The sequence below is a fragment of the Hordeum vulgare genome, chromosome 2H (assembly GCF_904849725.1).
Source record: "Hordeum vulgare subsp. vulgare chromosome 2H, MorexV3_pseudomolecules_assembly, whole genome shotgun sequence".
NCBI lineage: Eukaryota > Viridiplantae > Streptophyta > Magnoliopsida > Poales > Poaceae > Hordeum > Hordeum vulgare.
The window spans coordinates 1,819,744-1,827,947 of record NC_058519.1 but is presented as its reverse complement, the minus strand read 5'-3'; positions in this window follow the sequence as shown (position 1 = coordinate 1,827,947).

Here is an 8,204-nt window from a genome sequence, read left to right as displayed (position 1 = left end):
GATGCTGGATTTTTGTCGTCGAGAGCATATTCGGCTTGATGTTTCTGCAGTTGCTCACCCGCAGTCCAACGGGCAGGCAGAGTGGGCGAATCAAGAAGTCTTGCGAGGGATTAAACCTCGGCTCATGATTCCCCTGGAAAGAACTCCAGGGTGTTGGGTTGAGGAATTACCTTCGGTATTGTGGAGCATCCGGACCACCCCGAATCGATCCACGGGGTTCACTCCTTTCTTTTTGGTCTATGGAGCAGAAGCTGTCCTTCCTACTGACATAAGACATGATTCTCTTAGAGTCGCCGCATATGTGGAGCAAGATAATGAGTTGGCGCGTCAGGATTCCTTGGATGCCTTGGAAGAGGCGCGTGACCTAGCTGCGGCTCGTTCGGCTATCTATCAGCAAGATCTGCGGCGTTATCATAGTCGCCGGGTTAAGAGTCGGACCTTTCAGGAGGGCGACTTAGTACTTCGTCTGATACAAGATCGGGCAGGCATGCATAAGCTCTCGCCCCCTTGGGAAGGACCTTTCGTCGTCAGCAAGAACCTCCGCAATGGCTCTTACTATTTGATGGATCTTCGGCCTGACCGACCGACTACAGAGGTTGAGTCAACTCGCCCCTGGAATATTGCTCATTTGCGACCTTACTACACTTGAGCTCTTAAAGCTCCATGCTTTGTAAGTTTTTCAGTTCATTATGAAGTAATAAAATATTCTCCGACTTGGGGGCTTCTTCTTTAAAAAGAAATACGATTTGTGTCATCCTGTTGCGACCTTATGAGCCGACAGAACATGCATTTAGGGTGGGTGCACGAGCTTTCTGACTCGCCTCCCCCTGTCGCGACCATATGAGCCGACGAAACCTGCATTTAGGGTGGGTGCACGAGCTTTCTGACTCGCCTCCCCCTGTCGCGACCGTATGAGCCGACGAAACCTGCATTTAGGGTGGGTGCACGAGCTTTTTGACTCGCTCCCCCTGTCGCGACCGTATGAGCCAACGAAACCTGCATTTAGGGTGGGTGCACGAGCTTTTTGACTCGCCTCCCCCTGTCGCGACCGTATGAGCCGACGAAACCTGCATTTAGGGTGGGTGCACGAGCTTTCTGACTCGCCTCCCCCTGTCGCGACTGTATGAGCCGACGAAACCTGCATTTAGGGTGGGTGCACGAGCTTTCTGACTCGCCTCCCCCTGTCGCGACCGTATGAGCCGACGAAACCTGCATTTAGGGTGGGTGCACGAGCTTTCTGACTCGCCTCCCCCTGTCGCGACCGTATGAGCCGACGAAACCTGCATTTAGGGTGGGTGCACGAGCTTTCTGACTCGCCTCCCCCTGTCGCGACCGTATGAGCCGACGAAACCTGCATTTAGGGTGGGTGCACGAGCTTTTTGGCTCGCCTCCCCCTGTCGCGACCGTATGAGCCGACGAAAACTGCATTTAGGGTAGGTGCACGAGCTTTCTGGCTCGCCTCCCCCTGTCGCGACCGTATGAGCCGACGAAATTACTCTTATTATGATTTAATCTTGAAGGTTTTTATCCTTTCTGCATATTTCTTGAAACTATTCGTAGTTCATTTGTTTTCACAGATGATGTGTTCAAAGTTTAAAACAGGAGGGTGCTAAGATTTGTTTCATCCTTGGCGGATTAAGCATTGTAGAAGATTCTTATAAAGGCGGACCAAATATTTCAAATCGCCTCAAAAAGCGGTATAAGGGTTTTTCTTGCAGAAGATGTCATCAAAAAATAGTACTGACTATTACATGGCTCACGGGCCAAATTCAGGAAAGTCTACTTCGCTAAGTCCTGGCGTGAGCTCTGACCAACTTCGATTTGTAAATCGGCCAAGACCCAATTGCACCTGGCCAAAGCAGCAAAGTCGTCTTCATCGGTCAAAATTGATGCCAAGTCTGCTTCCCAGTCGAAAGGATTCTTGGGTCGCCGAGGAATTAGGTTGGTCACCACGAAGGTTGGCGGGCTGACTTTCTTATTCTTACTGTCATAAGCCACTTGATACTTCGTTAAATCAAGACTTGCGGCGAGTCGAGTTGCAGCCAACCGAGAATCCTTGACAACTTTCTGGTAATCCTCTTCAACGAACTCCGATCCATCATCTTTAAGCTGAGGGAAGCCAGCGGCTACTTCTTCCAAATTGATCTCCGGGGCATACGCTAAGCAGCGACTCAGGGCCGTCAGGACGCCTTTCCGGGCGGCTGACCGAGTTAACTCGCCAATCTGGGGAGGAAGCGTGGACAGACATCCAAGTACCTTCTTGATGGAAGTAATAGGCTCTTTTGCACCCATTACAGCTTTGACGGTCAACACACTGCCTGTGTACAGTTGCTCTATCAGCGTATAAATCGCCTTCAGCATCAACACACAGTCTTCTTGCAGGTTGGCGACTCTTGGACCTGGAATTTGATAACCAGTAACTTAACATCAGAAATTTGGCCCAAAGGAGGGGACAAGGTTGGAGATTTAGGTAAGACTTACCAAAGATGGCTTGCGTCATGTTAGAGATATGACGTTTTAAGCCGGATAACTCCTGTTGAACAGTCGCCAGCTTCGCTTCAGCTTTCTCTGCTCTCTTCAAAGCCGCGTTTTGGTCAGCTTGAGCTTTTTCTAACTCGGTTTTGAGTTTTTCCAGTTCAACCAGAGCCAATTTATACTTATCTTCCGACTGAGTTCGGGCGTCTTGTTGTTCAGCTAAGTTTTTCCTTAAATCGCCCAGCGCCAGTTCGGTCTGAGCAAGGTTTTCCTATTGAAAGTTTAAAATAAAGACAAGTCTCAGAATTATTGCAAAGCAATACCCGTGACACTTGGGGGCTAATGTATAATTTCTCAAGAAAAATTATACAGAAATCAAGACCCGGCTCATCTTTTATTGATGACCCGGCCCTTGGGGGTTACTGGTCGCGAAGCTTTTTCTAAATTTTTTTAAAGATCCGGCTCATCTTTTTATTGATGACCCGGCCCTTGGGGGTTACTGGTCGCGAAGCTTTTTCTAAATTTTTTAAGACCCAGCTCATCTTTTTAATGATGACCCGGCCCTTGGGGGTTACTGGCCGCGAAGCTTTTTCCAAATTTTTTAAGACCCGGCTCATCTTTTTACTGATGACCTGGCCCTTGGGGGTTACTGGGAATAGTATAAAGTATAAAGTTTACCTCATGTTTGTTGTTTAACATCTTTAGCAGATTTCTCTCCATCTCATAACTCGCCTCCAGGCGACTTGCGAAGTTCTTTAAACTCCAGATTTGCATAGTCGGAAAGCTTCGCCTTGGAGAGCCCAGACTCGGGAATTGCCTGAGAGGAGGATGCTACGTGTTTGGACAGAACTGTCGCCGCCGGCTTGGAAAAGCCAGAACCAGTAATGACTACAGCATCTGGGTCATCCGCTGTCGTCAATACGTTCGGCGATTTAGGGACATCCGTTGTTTCTTTCGGCGACTCAGGAAGATCCACTTGAATTGCCGGCTCAGCGTGACCCGGATCGTCTTGAGTCGGAGTTGATTTCCTTGGAAGTTTGGAAGTTGCATCAGGGATTGATCCACTTGTTTTCCTTTTTTTGGCTTGTGCCCTAACAAAAGGGAATAAGCGTGTTAAGGAATTGAAAAGATCGTTATTCTCAAAAGTCAAGGCAAAAGACTTACCCCGGAACTCGAATCATCGGTGGAAGTGTTGACATCACTGAGTCGCCGGAAGTGGGAGGAGAATTCTGCCGGAATTATACATCAATAATACAGGCGGGTTGCAGATGTAATCCAAAGAAGCACGAATAATGGTTACTCATAAAAAAAAAGGGTACCTCGCTTGGTTTTCTTTTGTTTGTTGCTGGTAAGCCAGATATTAGATCGCCAGAGTGACTTCGTGTCTTCCGGTTTGAGGCGTGCTGTGTTTTCTTCAGTAAGAAATTTGGGTCCAAATGGGCATTTGGATGTGAGAAGGGGACTTTCCCACATATTCGCCGGGCCGGCTTAGGTGGAGAAGGAGATGAATCGGAGGAAACAGAAATTACCTCAACAGAGTCTTCTTGGCTTTCGTTATCTTCATTCTATTACAACAAAAGTGAGAGATATAAATAAAAGGTCAAAAGTAATAGGTGGCGAGTGAAAAGAGGACGGATTGGTACCTCTGAAAGTGCGTCGCCGACTTGAGATTCGTCGACTTCAGATGGCTCAGCCGCAACAGATTTACCTTTCCCTTGTTTTTCTTAGAGGGCGGCTTAGCAGTTTTCATGGCTTGCTTTTTAGGTCTCCTGGACCAGAACTTATCGCCTTTCTGGAAAGGTATATGTTATGAAATCATGATGGCAATAGAACAGAAGGAATAAAAACCAAGGGCGGGTCAGCTTTGGTTACCTTGGGCGCCGGGTTAATCTTGCAGAAGGGCTTAAGGCCGATTTGGCCGCACTTTCCTGCGGGCTCGCCAGTCAGCTTTTTGATGATGGCAACAATGTCTTTCTCTGTTAATGCTGTGTGAAAGTAGCATTGGGGATGATCCAGAGTGCCGTCAAATTCACACATTAGACCATCTCGGCGGCTCAGAGGAAGAATCCGCCATTCGACCCAGCAGCGGATCAGGTCAACCCCGGTAAGACCATTGTTCGTCAGGGATCTCAGTTCAGACAATATTGGGATGAACTCCGACTCTTCTTCCTCGGTGAGCTTGTCGGGGAGCTTGAAGTTAACCGGAAGGCGGGTTGGCCTGTAGCCCAGAAGCTTATTCTCACCAGCAGGGGACGTTTCTTGACAATAAAACCAAGATTCACCCCAGCCCTTGGGATGGCTAGGCATGATGAGTGAAGGAAACGGACTATCCCTACGGCGCTGGACGTTGACGCCGCCGAGTTCCAAACTGGGGCCGTTGTGGAATTCCGTCTGGCGATTCAGATGAAAAAAGTGCCAGAATAGAGGAACGGAAGGCTCAATCCGCAGATAAGCTTCGCAAAGGACTTGGAACTGGCTCAAGTTGCTTATGGAATTGGGTCCCAAATCCTGGAGTCGGACGTTCATGAAGGTCAAAGCGTCCCTAAGAAATTTGGATCCGGGCGGCTTAAAACCCCGTTCCAAGTGTTCCACAAAGACTACTATTTCCCCTTCTTTGGGGTTAGGGAGATCTTCTCCCAACCCGGTGCGCCATCCAATGACATCTTGAGGATCCAAACAGCCCGCTTTCACGTAATTAGCTAAGACAGCATCATCAACTTTGGTAGGAAGCCAATCGCTCTTGAAAACGGCAACCATGCTACAAATAGGTAGAAGTATGATGTTACATGTCTTGGACATCTACTATATGAATCGGGATCGGTTCATGTTAACCCGCCAGACTAAGAGGCCGGGTTGGGTTGATATGGAGACTTATGGAAGTATGGTTATTTCCAAAGGCTATATTACTGTGGATGGTAAAATCTATTCGTTCCAAAGCACTAAGGGGGGATGAAGGTTACAAACAGTTTTTTGCAAACAGTAAATGAGGAATGGATCTGCCGAACAGATATGAAAACCTGCGAATATGACTGAGCATGAACAATGTATTATTAGGTGACGCCCCTCGTTTGGAGAAGACATTGTGTTCAGAAATTCGCAAGTACAGCGGATGGTTAAAATTATTCAAGGCACTGGCTACCCTATCGGTGCTCGGACTAATCGATTCGAGGGAAATGAATAACTATGAGCGGAAAGCTTCAAAGCTACGGCAATGGCGGAAATACAAGCAAGGAATAAACCTACTCCTAAGAGGGGGAACGAGGGCCTAACCTGATGCTCTCGATCAAAGAAGACCGGCGGTGACGGAGATCGCTGGAGAAGCGCGGGGGTCCCGACGAACGAAGAGACCTTCGGCGGCGGCGGAGCTCGGGGCGAGCAACGAGGTGGTCGGTGATGATGCAAGGGACAATGACGGCGGACGGATCGTCCGAGGTGCGAAGCTTGACGACAGCGACGGCTTGTGGGCGGCACTGAAGCTCCTCGAACGGGGGCGGAAGTTGCGACCGGCGGCGGAGCCCTCGGGAAGCGATGAGGTCTTTTGCTGCGATAATGGGGGGGACTGACGAGACTGGTAGGTGGCAGCGCCAGCCCTGTCCCTTCCGCCTATTTATCAGGACGGGCGCTGGAATCGAGGCGCCGTGAGCGGGAACCGTTGGGGAATAAAAAGATTCGCCATGATGACGTCCGAAAATTTTGGGATAATGATGCACTAAAAGATCCGTTGGGATTATGTTAAATTTCCCGAAGATCGAGGGATAAGGAAGATGCCAACAGGAAATGGATTGGCGACTCAAAGATTTTTTCGGTGCCGGATGGCGAGTTAAAATTTCTGACGTATGGAAGAAGACGAAGGAGTGAATCACCTTCAACTAAAGCGGAAGCATTGGCATGACAGTTCAAGTCAATTTGGGGCCTAATGTTGGGGATATTGCTTATTAAGTGACCCGCCCAATATGAGCCGGGTTACTAGTAAGGTGATTCATCCTTTGGGCTACTTGGGCCTCAGCCTGGGCGGTTCAAGGCCGCGGGACGGTTATGATTTATGGAAGGTCTCTGGGTTTTGCAAGACGGCGACTTAGAGACCACGGTGATCACGATTTGTAAGGAGGAAGGGACTCTTGTAAACCCTAAAGCCTCGACCTATATATAAAGGCGAGTCGGAAGGAGGAGGGGAGGTTAGAAATCATCGAGTGCTAGGTTAGGCGAGTTACGCCTCCCTTGTAATCGAATCCACATCAATACACACAAAACAGGACGTAGGCTATTAACTCCTCACGAGGGGCCGAACCTGGGTAACCCGCCGTGTTCCTTCCGTTTAACCCCTTTGAGTTGCCACCAAGGTGCGATGGCTCCCGTACTAAGTCCTTTCACGAGGACATCTACCGTGACAAAACCACGACACGGGGGGACTGTCGTGGGTCTTGTTCTAGGCCCGGGGCGGATCTGGGAGGGGGAGGGGGAAGGGGGCATACGAACTAAAATGAGTGAACTAACAAACTAAAACTTGTTTAGATACATTTGATTCAGAAAAAAGTTAGAAATCTCATATTTGTAAACGGAGGGAGTATAAACTAACTAATCATCAAATGTGGCTTTTAGACAATTAAGGATTTGAACATAAATATGATAAATTCTTTTCTATGAGCCTTTAGATGGAGTTTGTCGAAGCTGTTTGTCGACAGCACACTGCATAACTTTAGATAATTCGTTCCAACCAAGCTTAGTGCGCTCATATTTTTCATGTGCAAGTATAAATAGGACAATGAACGCCCATGCTAATGGAGCATTTTGTGGTTATACAAAAGAGAGAAGGGAGCTCTGTGTATATACAAAAAAGAGAGAGGCTCTCCATCTGTGCTTAATGGACAACATGCATGTTGTCGTATTGTTGGTGGGGGAAGCCGCCAGCACAAGGCCGGCCTAAGCCGAACGAATGGCCTAAAATGGGCCACAAAAGAAGTTCATTTCCATAAGATCATAATCGTTCATTTCTCATCAAACTTAATTTTTGGAGCCCCGCAAAAAAACTTATTTTTGGAACTTCAGTTCGACTTCACCATGATGTAAGTTTTTGGTCTTTTTCCTTTAGATTTCTTTTTCTAACTGCATGTTTTTTTATTCATCTAATTTCAAATCAAGTAACAATTGCAGTAAAAGATAATTGCAAACTAAAAAAATTACGTATGAGAGGGAGAGAATCTAAGGATGTCCAGATGTTTCACTGTCCTCAATTTGATTAGCAGCCCGTATTGATTTTCCTTCATTAAAGATCTTATTTTTATACTACATACATATGATGGTCGCCATGAGTGTGCTTTCTTAAGAAGAGCACTAATTAAGCCTGTGTGTCTTCGCTAGCTGTTAAGCCAGTGGATCAGTAGCTAATTAAGAACTCAAGTATAATTAGTACACACAATGGGGAGCCTGAAATTCCATCATTATATGTAGCCACTTATACGTGTGATCGTGCATAACAGTTTGTCATCTCTTGAGTTTGCACTAAAGATGATTAGTATTGATCTTTCATTGTGCAAAAGAAAATTCAAGCGTAAGCTAAAAATGCAGAACTATACAATATAAGATTATTGAATATTGTCTAATGTAAAAGCCAACTGGTTAGCTACGTCCAACCGCAAGTTACGCAACTTTAACGAAATTCTCTTTTGAAGAATGACTTTTTCACTAGATTAACATCACATACATGTACTTGGCAGTTGGATTTTTATCTA